Raw genomic sequence first — 13,777 nt, 5'->3', positions numbered from 1 at the left:
AAGTTCCTGGCCTGGCACTTTGCCCTCCAGCTCTGCAGGGAGGTGGAAGCCTAGCTCTCTTCCTTCACACCCCATAGCTTTTCATCCCAATTAAATGCGCTCAGCCTTTCACTGTCTTTTTTTCCAAAGCATCAATCAAGCTTAGCAGTGGACATCTGATTCTACCATCCTTGTAGGTACACCTGCCCTCCTGTTTCTCACATGCCTCATCTAGCTGGACAGCTGGTACATTCCTTTCCACTCCCTCTCCCCCCCTCCCCCAATTAAAGTATGGCAGTCATTCTGTTACCTGGGCCAGGAGCTCTCTCTGCCACCAGCATGGCGTGCCGTCACGGCCAGCTGGGTGACGAGTGACCCTACTCCAGACTCCCACTGGGTGTCTGCTTTCTGAGTCACTTCTGTTACCAGCTGCTGTATTGGCTCCCTAGGAAGCAGAGCTCGGCCTGCGGAAGGTTTATAGGGAGAGTTCTTAGGGTCAACACCCAGGGGAGAGAAAGGAAGGAAACAGGATTGGGTGGAGGATAAACTGAGCTGAAGTGGGATATCCGTGAAGGTCTCAGCCAACCCCGTGGAAAGTGTGGAAGCTGGATGGTTCTGGAAGATTGTCCTGAGTTCAGACAAAGGTTGAGTGTTTTTACTCCTGTGTCAACCAGTCACTGGGGACTTCCCTGGTGGGTCCAGTGGTAAAACTTGTGCTCCCAATGCAGGGAGTGGGGGTTTCAATTCCTGGTCAGGGAACTAGATCGCACGTGCCTCAACTAAAGATCCCCCTCCCTGCAGCAGAGACCGAAGGTCCTGCGTGCCGCAACTAAGACTCAGCACAAGGGCTTCCCTGGTGGCTCAGTGGTGAAGAAGCTGCCTGCCTGCCAAATCAGGAGACATGGGTTCAATCCCTGACCCAGGAAGATCCCACATGCCAAGGAGCAACTAAGCCCGTAGACCACAACTATTGAGCCTGTGCTCTGGAGCCTGGGAGCCACCACGGCTGAGCCCTGACACCCTGGAGGCTGTGCTCTGCAACAAGAGAAGCCACGGCGATGAGAAGCCCATGCGCCGCAACTCGAGAGTAGCCCACACTTGCCACAGCCAGAGAAAAGCCCGGGCAGCAATGAAGACACAGCACAGCCAAAAATAAATAAATTAAATTACTTTCTGAAAAAAGACTCAGCACAGCCAAATAAATAAATAAGCAGAACTTCCAGTAAAAAATGAACTAACCAGTCACTGGATGTGGGCTGGGAAGGAGGCGTGAACTCAGGCGTGAACTCGAATGTCTTCCAAAGCAGTTCCAAAGAGGGCGGACTGCCCAAGGCTGTTTGCCACTAGAGTGCCCAGGGCTGGGGAGCTGGTCCTGCCCTTCGGTTCAGAAGGGAATTCTTCTCAGCAGGCAGTACAGCATCTCCCCGGAGAGGAAAACTGAAGCACAGAAGAGAGAATTCTTAGAAGTTCAAAATGATTGCCAACACAAAAATCTAACTAAAGGGTTGCAGTATAAAGAGACGGTCTAAGATTTGTTGTTGTTGTTACTGTTCAGCAGGTAAAAGAAAAAGACTAATGACAAGAAAAATGAAACCAAGAGTTTTGCCATCCAACAGAAAATGACATTATTGCACAGGTGGTAGGAGAGGGTTTTGTGAGCTAATGGACATGCATCCCCAGACTGAGAAACCTTAGGAATCCAGGGGAATGAAGGGGAAAAAAAAAAGACTGACATCTACAGCCATGGCTGAGGAGGTTCAGAATATCCAGAGTAAAAAAATCTAAACGCTTCCTTGGAGGAAAAAAGCACTGCTCACACAAGAGTGAAATCAGACTGGCCTTAGATCCCTACCCCCCAGCATCCTCCCCCCCCCACCACCTCCTTACCCCAACAACCCAGGGTAGAGGTGAGAGGACCTCCAGGTTGAGGTAGGGATGATTTCCAGCTGTGAATATCCACTCAGCCAAATGATGGGTCAAATGGAAAGATAGACATTTTAGATACGAAGGCTTCGAAAAAGCTAGCTTCCATGCCTTTCTTAGGAATCCGTGTGAAGTTTCACTGCAGCCAAATCAGGGTGCGAAGCAAGAAAGTAGACCAGGGACCTGGAGCCCCTCTCTGCTCCCCCAAGCCCGACAGCACCCAGCAGCCTGGGCTGACACCTCTGTGAGCCAGGCCCTGGGAGGAGGAGGCCCGGAATGGGGAGGCTCCCCCTCAGATCACTCTGGGCCCCTCCCACGGTGGGTTCAGCAGCCTGCTGAGGGGCCTGGGCAAACACGGGCTGGTCACCGTGGCTGCCTGACCTCTGACGGCCCAGCCGTGGGCCTCGCTGGAAGATGCTGACAGCCCATCTTGGGAGCTCCACCGCCCATGGGGAGCCGGTCCCCAAGAGCAGGCTGATGCCAGGAAAAGCCCACGGCCCTGGGCTGATCCACTGCCGCTCTATGCCCACCGACGTGCCATGGGAAGCATGACCAAGGGCTCGGGCTTGGTCAGGCCTCAGAGGCCAAGCCAGGGGCACGAAGGGAAGACGACTTCACCCCACTGCTCCCCAGAGGGCTTAGAGGGACTGGGGCTGGATTCCTGGGGCTCCGGGGCCCTGCTCACATCATTCGTGGTGTCCCAGCACAAGCTGATAACCAGGTGAGTGTTCAGAGTAATCCCCTCAAACCTCCCGGAGCAACCGGAAACCCCAGAAGGGCTTGCATCTCCAGCCATGCTGGAGCAGGGCCAGCTGGTGCCAGCAAGGCTCTTCCAGGGTCTGCGTCCTCTTAGTGCCAGGATGCGGGTGTCCACCGTGCTCGAGGACAGGGGAAGGCCGCAGACACAGCTCCCCCCGCACAGGCCTTGAGAAAGTAGCAGCAACAGCCCTGGGACAGCCCTGGAGGGCCAGTGTTTAGGAGTCTGTGCTTCCACTGCAGAGGGCACAGGTTCAATCCCTGGTGGGGGAACTAAGATCCTGCGTGCCAAGTGGTGCAAATAAATAAAACAATAACAGCCCAGGGACTTCTCTGGTGGTCCAGGGGTTAAGAATCGGCCTGCCAATGCAGGGGGCACAAGTTCAATTCCCAGTTCAGGAAGATCCTACATACCTGGGGGCTACTAAAGCCTGTGCACCCCGATACTGAAGCCTGTGTGCCCGTGCTCCGAGGCAAGAGGAGCCACCGTAATGAGAAGCGTGTGTGCCACAACTAGAGAAAGCCTGTGTGTGGCAACAAAGACCCAGTGCAGCCCAAAATAAATTTGAAAAAAATTTTTTTAATTTAAAAATAATAGCCCTGCCACCAGACAGACCACACCTCACCATTACATGGCTCTCAGGGACTAGCCTGCACCCCGCCTGCTTTACTAAAAGCCTGGGAAGACACAGTTAGGGTCCAGAGCTGAGTTGTTGCTGTTCAGTCTCTAAGTTGTGACTTTGCGACCCCATAAACTGCAGCGCGCCAGGCTTCCCTGTCCTTCACTGTCTCCCAGAGTTTGCTCAAATTCATGTCCACTGAGTCAGTGATGCCATCCAATCATCTCATCCTCTGTCACCCCCTTATCCTTCTTCCCTCTTTCCCAGCATCAGGATCTTTTCCAATGAGTTGGCTCTTCGTATCAGATGGCCAAAATATTGGAGCTTCAGCATCAGCATCAGTCCTTCCAATGAATATCCAGAGTTGATTTCCTTTAGGATTGACTGGTTTGATTTCCTTGCTGTCCAAGGGACTCTCAAGAGTCTTCTCCAATACCATAGTTCGAAAGCATAGGCCTCCACAAACTGAGCAATCAAGAAGGCAAGTCCCCTGCCCTGGTGGCATTTGGGTTGTAGTTCCCCCTCTTGGACTTCAAGGGCAAGAGTGCACTCTTGGGGCCAAGCGGCTTGCATTATAGCTCCCACATGCTTTCAGGGACCTTGGCCTAGCTCCTTAGAATTTTTGTGCCTCCCTTTCCTCTCGTGCAAAGTGGAGACAAGCTGTGGGAATTAAATGAGATGATACTGGCACACAGAGGTATCATTCGTACCCGACCTGGTCCCTGCCCGCTGCCCTGTACTCCAAATAGAGCCACAGATTCTTCTCTCCCACCTCCCCAGTTAGCAGAGGGAAGGTGGTCAGAACCCACTGGGTCAACTCAGGATCCAGACCTCTCGTTCTCCCCATCTATCCTGGGATAGATGCCTTTTCTGCTCTCAGGATCTCTGCTCCCTGAGACTGGCTCCAGGGAGCACACCCCACCCTAGAGCCATCCCCACGCCTGCCAGGGGCTGATGAGTTCCCGCCTCGTGTGGGAGAAACTGGTTTCCCTCCAGGCGCACATCCTGAAACACCCAGCCAGGGACTGTCAGGTGCAGGGCCTGGCTGTGGGAGCACCCTTCCTCTCTAGATGCCAAGGTTCTGGTACCTTCCTGAGGCACAACCAGGGAGTTCAGCGGCCAGGAGGAAGGTGCAACCCAGGAAGAAACTTGGTACAGAGAGACAGGACCAGAAGATGCTGCCCAAGAACAGAGGGACCACCCACCCCCTCACACCTTCCACAGCTTTTTCTTGAACATCTACTGAATATCAGGAACTGGTCAAGGCACCGAGAACTCAGCAGGGGGTGAGACAGAGTTCCTGAGCCCATGGAACCTGCCTGATCCCCTCCTCCCTGTGCATTGACAGATTCTATCAATAAAACCACTGGGACTAAATAGATTAGCCACTCCCCTTCTCAAGGTTGGAAATACTCACAAAAAACTTACCATAACAAGCTCCTTGTCTCAGGCTGGGACTCCCCAGAAAGCAGAGTCCGAGACCAGGACATGGCTTGGGGCAGGCCGCTGGTTTGGGGCAGTGGTTCAGGGAGCAGGGGTGAGGGGCCAGGGAGACTGGGACGGGCTGGAGCTGAGCAGGTGAGCCTCGAGTCAGAAGCACTGTCCTCTCCCCGCCGGCTAGGTCAGTCCGTTCACTTTGCTTTGAGTGGGGTTTCTGTGGCTTGCAGTCCAAATCATTCTAACACAAGTGGAGGAGAGAGTGTTAGGAGTGAGCCCTCCAGCCCTGTGGTGGTGGCATGTTTGTGGGCTTCAGGAGATGCTTGGTAGAATGTGAGAGAATCGCTGCTGTCAAACCAGGGATGTGTTACCCCAGGCAGACAGGGGCTTGGGCGGAGCCCACGGGGAGCTTCCCTGGGGGCCTGTATATGAAACATAACTGAAATAAACCAGTTATACAGTAGGCAGCTTACCCCCCCCCAACCTTGATTCCTTAAAATAACTGGTTGAATATGAATTGATCCGTGCTGCGCCCTGCCCCCCCAAAGTGCTGAAAATGGAGGAAAAAAGGGACTTCTTGATAACATTGCCTCTCTTTGCTGAGGCTTTTTGCAAGTCCTGTTCACTAGAAATCATTGTCAATCGAAAGTCAGAACTTCCAAACTAAATGCTGCATGGGGTCACACCGGGTATTGGCAGCAAGTAACTTATTTTACCAACTGCATTGTAAACCCCAGAAGGTGCCACCCCAGCAGATGTGGTTCAGAGACCCCCTTCCCCTGGCTGGAACTCAAGAGATGGGCCAACCGTGTGACAGAGTCAGCCAGAAGGAGCCTGGGTCTCCAACACCACGGGGAGTGGATACCAGCCCATCCAGATGACTCTGGACTGTTAGTTGAACAAGAAGAGAACTAACTTGTTTCAGCTTCTGTTACTTGAAAGCTTTGTAACCTCAGTTGAACTTATATCCAATTAATATACAACTGGAAGCAAGAATTCCCAGGTGGTTCAGTGGTAAAGAATCCACCTGCTATGCAGGAGACGTGGGTTCGATCCCCTGGAGAAGGGAATGCAATCCACTCCAGTATTCTTGCCTGGGCAATCCCAGGGACAGAGGAGCCTGGTGGGCTACAGTCCATGAGGCTGCAAAGAATCAGACATGACCGAGTAACTAAAGAGTAATAACAAAGAAGCAGAAAGGTAGGCAATGGCTATGAAGGTTTTTTCCAGCCCCGGAAAGTGAATATGTTTCTGTAAACAATCTCTTTTCTTAAAGCATATTTTATATGGCCAAACTTAATATTTAATATGTGATGACTAAATATTTAAATCCTTTGGCTCGAAAGGGGAGCAGATTACTAGTCACCTGTGCCCATATTTCAGAGTCCAACTCTCATCTTTTAAAAAAAAGTGTTTGTGATTTCTCTGATGGTCCAAGGAAATGGTTGAGACTCCGCACTCCCAATGCAGGGGGCCCAGGTTACATCCCTGGTCAGACTACTAGATCTGACACGCCACAAAAAAATAAATAAATAAAATAAAAACTGCTTATTGTATACAGAGGATGGATAAACAACAAGTTCCTAGTGAATGGCATAAAACACTGCAAACAGTACCCCGTGATAAACCAAATGGGAAAGAATATGAAAAAAATACATAAATGTGCATAACTGAATCACTTTGCTGTAGAGCAGAAATTAACACAACATTGGAAATTAACTATTCTCCAATAAAATTAAGGGGGGGGAAAGAGTTTGCTGTTTGGAAATATTTTGTGTGGCAATATTACACAAGCCTCAAGCATAAGAAAAGGTGTGTGACATCATTAGTCATCAAGGAAATAAAAACCATTAGATTGCCACTATACATCCATTAGGAAAACTGGAAGCACTGACAATTCCAAGTGTTAGCAAGGACATAGAGCAACTGGAACTTTCATGCTTTCTTGGTGGGAGTGTTAAAATGATTCAACTACTTGGAAAAATCGTGTTCTCTACTAAAGCTCCACTCCTGGGTATATATTTGTGATGGTTAATTTTATGTGTTAACTTGAATAAGCCACAGTACCCAGATGAATAAGCCACAGTACCCAGATGTTTGGTCAAATACTATTCTAGATGTTTCTCTGAAGGTTTGTTTTTTTTTTAGATGAGATTGACATTTAAATCAGTAGACAATGCCAGCCTACCCTTCAGATTTTGGATTTACCAAGCTTCCACAATCTAATAAGCTGATCCTTAGGCAATGGCACCCCACTCCAGTACTCTTGCCTGGAAAATCCCATGGATGGAGGAGCCTGGTGGGCTGCAGTCCATGGGGTTGCAAAGAGTCGGGCAGGACTCAGCGACTTCACTTTGACTTTTCACTTTCCTGCATTGGAGAAGGAAATGGCAACCCACTCCAGTGTTCTTGCCTGGAGAATCCCAGGGACGCGGGAGCCTTGTGGGCTGCCATCTATGGGGTCGCACAGAGCCGGACACAACTGAAGCGACTTAGCAGCAGCAGTAGCAGTAACTCATAATAGCCCCAAACCAGACATTCAACCCAAATGCCAACCAGTCAGTTATGATATGGTCACCCGGTGGAGGGCTTCCCTGGTGGCTTAGATGGTAAAGAATCTACCTGCAAGGCAGGAGACCTGGGTTCGATCCCTTGGTCAGGAAGATCCCTGGAGAAAGAAATGGCAACTAACTCTGGTATTCTTGTCTGGAGAATTCCATGGACAGAGGAGCCTGGTGGGCTACAGTCCATGGGGTCACAAAGAGTTGGGCACAACTAAGCGACTAACACACCCAACGGACGCTGCCACACACCACAGGGATGAAACCCACAGACATTACACTAAGCCAAAGAAGCCACATGGAATAATGCCTGGTATACGACTCCATTTATGTGAATTCAGAAACAAGCAAAACTAGTTTATGGCATTAGGATCCAGAATGATGTGTGGTTTGGAGAGCACTAACTTTGAGGGGACTTTATGGGGTTGAGGTATTAGAAACATTCTCTCTCTCTTGATCTGGTGGTAACTGCAGAGGTCTGCATGAATCTGAAAACTCACAAAATCCACTTAAAGAGGAGTGTACTTTACAGTATGTGCACTGTAGGCATAATAATGTATTTATGGATGTATAATACCTCAACAACAGCAAAATTTATCCCTAAAGTTAAAAAGCAAAATACACATTTGGGCTTCCCTGGTGGCTCAGTGGTAAAGAATCTTCCTGCCATGCAGGAGACACAGGTTTGGTCCCTGATCTGGGCAGATTCCGCAGGCCAGGGAGCAATTCAGCCCACGCATCACAGCTGCTGAGCCTGTGATCTAGAGCCTGCGAGACGTAACTATTGCTCCCTCACACCCTATAGCCTATGCTTCACAACCAGAGAAGCCACCGCAATGAGAAGCCCGCATTCCGCAGCTAGAGAGTAGCCCCCACTCGCCTCAACTAGAGAAAAGCCCTCACAGCAATGAAGACCCAAATTAAATTAAAATTAAATAAATAAATTAACTAATTTTCTAAAAACAAGTTGAGGTAAATTTTTCTTTTACCATTTTGCATATTGGTTCGCTTTCTATGAAGCAATGATTCTCTGTGGTACTTGTGGTTTGCTGGCATGAGGACTCAGCTCCTGAAATAGTCCTTTAATCACAAACATCTGAGTTGTCTTTTTGGAAATTGGCTTTTAGCTCACTTGCTCTGTGCACAGGCAACGGACTCTACAATTTCAATCCACTGGAATGCACTGACATTTCTACGGAATCAATTTTGGTATATGTTACACGCGTATTGAAAAGAAAGTGTATTCTGGGACTCCCCTGGTCCAGTGGTTAAGAATCCTCCTCGCAATCCAGAGGACACAGGTTCAATCCCTAGTCGGGGAACTAAGATCCCAAATGCAGTAGAACTAAGCCCACGCTCCTCGACCACTGAGCCACAACTAGAGAGTCCATGTGCCTCAAGGAAAGATCCTCCATGCCGCAACTAAGACCCAATGCAGCCAAATAAATAAATAAAAGTGTATTCTGTGGTTGTTTGGCTTTTCCATATTATTTTGAATTTTTTCCCTGCCCGATCTATCAGTTACTAAGAGAAGCATGTTAAAATATCTGAATACAGACTGAAAGAAAATATAAATGAAACAAGATTGGCAAATACACACACACACGTAATGACTTCAGCTTTGTGTATGTCTCATTGCAACTCCATCATGTTTTGCTTTATAAAGTTTGAGGCCATGGTATTAGATACATACAAACTTAGAGTTTTTTTTACTTCTGGATAAATATTGAGGCTTTTCTCATTAACAAAATTCCCTCTCTATATTTTTTTAAGTTTTTCATTCATTATGTATTGACTTTTGGCTTCCAAGTGCTGTTGTCCTGATATTGATGCAGCTACACTTTCTTTCAGGTGGCACAGCATGCCTTTTTCACCCTTTCACTTTCAGCCTCTCTGTATCCTACACTTGAAATGTGTTCTTATACATAGAATGTAATTTAATGTTCTTTTGTCATTCTGACATCCTGTGTCTTTTAATTAGAACCTTTATATCTATTTACTTTTTTTGACCTAAACTTTTCCTTTTGAGATAACATCTTGCAAAACTGGAGTGCTACAAAGTCACACCCAGGATATTGACTCTGATACAATCTAACCATCTTGTGCAGAGTGCCCTGGCTTCAGCTGGACTCCTATGTGAATGTGTGTGTCTGCTGCTGCTGCTGCTGCTGCTAAGTCGCTTCAGTCATGTCCGACTGTGTGTGACCCCATAGATGGCAGCCCACCAGGCTCCCCCGTCCCTGGGATTCTCCAGGCAAGAACACTGGAGTGGGGTGCCATTTCTAGTTCTATGCAATTTTATCACCTGTGTAGGTTCACGCATCCACCACCACAGTCAGGACCCTGAACAGTTCCTCACCACAATCTCTTACATCATCTTTTATAACCACACCCACGTCTCTCCCCCGCCCACCCCCCCACCCCGCCCCAACTCCACACTTCCAATCCCCTTGCCTGTCCTTAATCTCTGGCAACCACAATCTGTCCTCCATTTCTATAATTTAGTCATGACAAGAATGTTATATAAATGGAATCAAACAGTATGTAAGCTTTTGGGATCAGCTTTTCCCTCCCAACTCAGCACACTTCTCTGGATTCCGGTTGCCCTGTGAATCAATAGTTCTTTCCTCTTTTTGAAAATCAATTAAATAATTAATTTGACTGCACTGGGTCTTAGTTGCCCCACCTGTGATCTTCTGTCTTTTAGTTTTGGCACGAGGAGTCTCCTTTTTTTTTTCTTAGTTGCAGCATGTGGGATCTAGCTCCCTGTCCAGGGATCGAAACCCACCCCTGACTCCTGCATTGGGATTGTGGAGTCTTAGCCACTGGACCACTACGGAAGTCTCAGTTCATTCCTTTTATTCCTGAGTCATATTCCTTGGTATATTAAACCACTCACCCACTGAAGTATATATGTGTTAGTCTGGAGGCTTCCCAGGTGGCTCAGTGGTTAAGAATACTCCTCGCAATGCAGAGGACACAGGTTTGATCCCTGGGTCGGGAAAATCCCCTGGAGAAAAGAATGGCCACCCCCTCTAGTATTCTTGTGGGGAGAATCCCATGGACAGAGGAGCCTGGCGGACTTACAGTCCATAGGGTTGCAAAAAGCTGGATACAACTGAAGCAATTTAGCAGCAACACACACATGCTTAAGCACACCTACCATAAATTGTGAAAATGAAAGTTCCTCGGTCGTGTCTGACTCTTTGTGACCCTTTGGATTATATAGTCCATGGAATTCTCCAGGCCAGAATACTGAAGTGGGTAGCCATTCCCTTCTCCAGGGGATCTTCCCAACCCAGGGATCAAACCCAGTCTCCCACACTGCAGACGGATTCTTTACTGTCTGAGCCACCAGGGAAAAGTGGGAAAATGAAAGAATGCCATTTGCAGCAACATGGATGGACCTAGAGATTATCATACTAAGTGAAGTAGTCAGAAAAAGACAAATGTCATACAATATTGTTTATATTTGGAATCTTGAAAAAGTGATACAAATGAACTTATTTACAAAGCAGAAACAGACTTATAAACAGAAAACAAATCTGTGGTTACCAAAGGGGAAAGGGGTGGGAGAAGTAAACTAGGAGTTTGGGACTAGCAGATACAAATTACTATGTATAAAATAGACTCCACATGGCTCAGAGCAACTCTGAGCTTGCGCTCTAGAGCCCATGCCCTGAGCAAGAGAGGCCAAGTGTGCCTCACAAGTAGAGGGTAGTCCGCATGTAGCAATGAAGACCCCCCAAATTTAAAAAAAAAATAAAGAAAGAAAACCTCTAGCTCAATGCCTGGCCCATAATAAATGTTCAATAAATGGCTGAACACAATTTTTGTAAGAAGCCAGCTCTGCAGGTATTTTCATCACCCTTACCTTAGGGGCTATCTCAACATCTTGGGAAGGTGGCATCTCTTCTTTCATCATACGTTTGCACAAGAATGCAATTGAGCAAGAGGGGAAAGAAAACAACTGATGATGTGCTGACCTCTAGCAAAACTTGAAGTTCGACATTTTCAGCGAAGTCATCATTTGAGCACTTGCGTGTAGAATGAAATAAAGAAATATTACTACTTTGAGATTTCCTCTGCAAGTAAAGTTTTTTTAAATCAAGTTTTCTATTATTCAATTTTTAAAATCAACATGTTATTCAAGAATAAAAGCCATCATGTTCATGTATGGCAGACACCAATAAAATAATGTAAAGCAATTATCCTTCAATTAAAATTAAAAAAAATTTTAAGAAGAATAAAAACCAAATGGATTGTTCTAATCACAACAGATAGAAAATCAATCTTTTCAGAGACAGCCCTCAATAGGTGAGTCTTCTGTTTTTTTTTTAATTTTAAATTTAATTGTATTAATTTATTTTTAAATGCCTATTTGTATCTATTTGACTGCTCCAGGTCTCAGCTGCAGAGTGTGGGATCTAGTTCCCTAACCAGGGATCAAACCTGGGCCCCTGCACTGGGAGTGTGGAGTCTTAGCCACTTGACCACCAGGGAAGTATCCTATTCTTCTGTTTAAATAGTGTATTAGTCAGCGTTCTATCCAGAAACCGAAGCAGTAGGGGAGACACAGATAAGAATTTTTTAATGATTTATTTGTTTATTTCTGGCTGCACTGGGTCTTCTTTGCCGCATGGGCTCTCTCTAGTTGCGGTGAGCAGGGGCTACTGTTCATTGCAGTGTCCCGGCTTCTTGTTGCGGTGTCTTCTCTTGTTGTGGAGCACAGGTTCAAGGTGTGTGGCTCAGTAGTTGTAGTACATGGGCTTAGTTGCCCCACATCAGGTGGGATCTTCCCTGACCAGAGATTGAACCTGTGTCCCCCGCACTGGCAGGCAGGTTTTTAACCACTGGAGCACCCGAAAAGTCCAGAGCTGTTTTAGATGTATTGCCTTGTTTGGGTATGGCAATCAGGATCACAGAGCAAATGAGGGGAAGGCATGGGACCTGAAGTCAAGCTCATTAGCTGCTCTTCAATGTGAATGACCTGCATGGAAAAACTAATTGTTGGAATATGCATTGGGGCGTTGGGCTGTGCTGGGTTTGCAATCAGGAATTGAGATCATCAAAGGAAAGATTCCTGTTTGAAGAATGCACCTTTATCCCGAGGACTAACCAGCACTTGTGCCCAGTGGTGTCAGAGAAGACACCAAACCTCAACCAAAGGAACCAGAAAACCTCTGGGAAGTAGCTCATGAAACCTCAGAGCACCTGCCTTGCTTTGTGAACCCGGAAAGTTGCTCCATGTCCATCCCACGCTGGGACCAGATGCTGCTGGCCTGGTTCCGACCCTGTATTAGTTATCTACTGCTGTCTAACAAATGACCCCAAAGTTTATTCACTTAAAATAATAAACATTTATTATCTCCTTCTCTGGGTCAGAAATTTGGGAGTGGCTTGACTGAGGGGTTGTTGCCCAGAGTCACTGTTTTAAATATTGTCTTTATTATTATTTAGGTCTGGCAAGGCCAACAGATCAAGAGGCATCTGCCACCGAAGAAATAGTTTCTCACAGATCCCAAGAGAACGGGGCATGCCATTCTGGGGTAGGGGTGGGGGGGCGTCCACCCGAGGATGTACCCGGGGGTGGTCAGGAGGCAGAGGGAGATGGGAAACTTCGGGCAGAGCCTCTACTGTGGTTTCCATGGAAAGAAACACACAAGGCAGGGTAGGCAGGCCAAGGATTGGTGAGTTTGGATCATTGCAGTGGGCTCTGGAGCATAGGGGCCATCTCTGGTTGTTTGGTACCTGGCCCTGGGGTGACTATGGCAGGTGTATGGCCAGGGTATAAGAGCCCGTTGAGGGAGGCGGGACATGGGCTCTGAACTGGTTGGTTTGCATCTGAAAGGCACACTGTCAGGCCAATTGTTTACCATCGCTTTTGTTGTTGTTCGGTCACCAAGTGGTGGACTGCAGCACACCCGGCTCCTCTGTCCTCCACTATGGCCCCGAGTTTAGTCAATTCACGTCCATTGAGTCAGTGATACTATCTACCCATCTCACCCTCTGCTGTCCTCTTCTTTTGCCTTCAATCTTTCCCAGCATGAGGGTCTTTTCCAATGAGAATTAGTTAACCCTGCAGGGTCAGTCAGGCCCTAGAAGTCAGAGCATCAGAATACAGAAAATCAGACTTCCCTGGTGGTCCAGTGGCTAACACTCCACACTCCCAATGCAAGGGGCCATGGTTTGATCCCTGGTCAGGGAACTGGATCCCAAATGCTGCATCTAAGACCCAGTAAAGCCAAAACAAAACAAAACAAAACAAAACTAGAAACTAAAACACGTGGTTAATGCAGTCTCTCATGAGGTTTCAGTCAGCATTGCAGCTGGGGCTGCAGCCATCCGAAGGCTCGACTGGGGCTGGAGGAGGCCCTCCCGATGGCTTGCTCACATGGGTGGTGACTTCGTGCTGCCTTGGCAGGAAGCTTCCGCTCCTTATCACCTGAACCTCTCCCCAGGGCTGCTTGAGTGTCTTCCTGGTTGGCTGGCCACCGAGAG

Source organism: Bubalus bubalis, chromosome 5, assembly GCF_019923935.1.
Source record: "Bubalus bubalis isolate 160015118507 breed Murrah chromosome 5, NDDB_SH_1, whole genome shotgun sequence".
Lineage (NCBI taxonomy): Eukaryota > Metazoa > Chordata > Mammalia > Artiodactyla > Bovidae > Bubalus > Bubalus bubalis.
Note: the sequence above shows the minus strand (reverse complement) of the source record.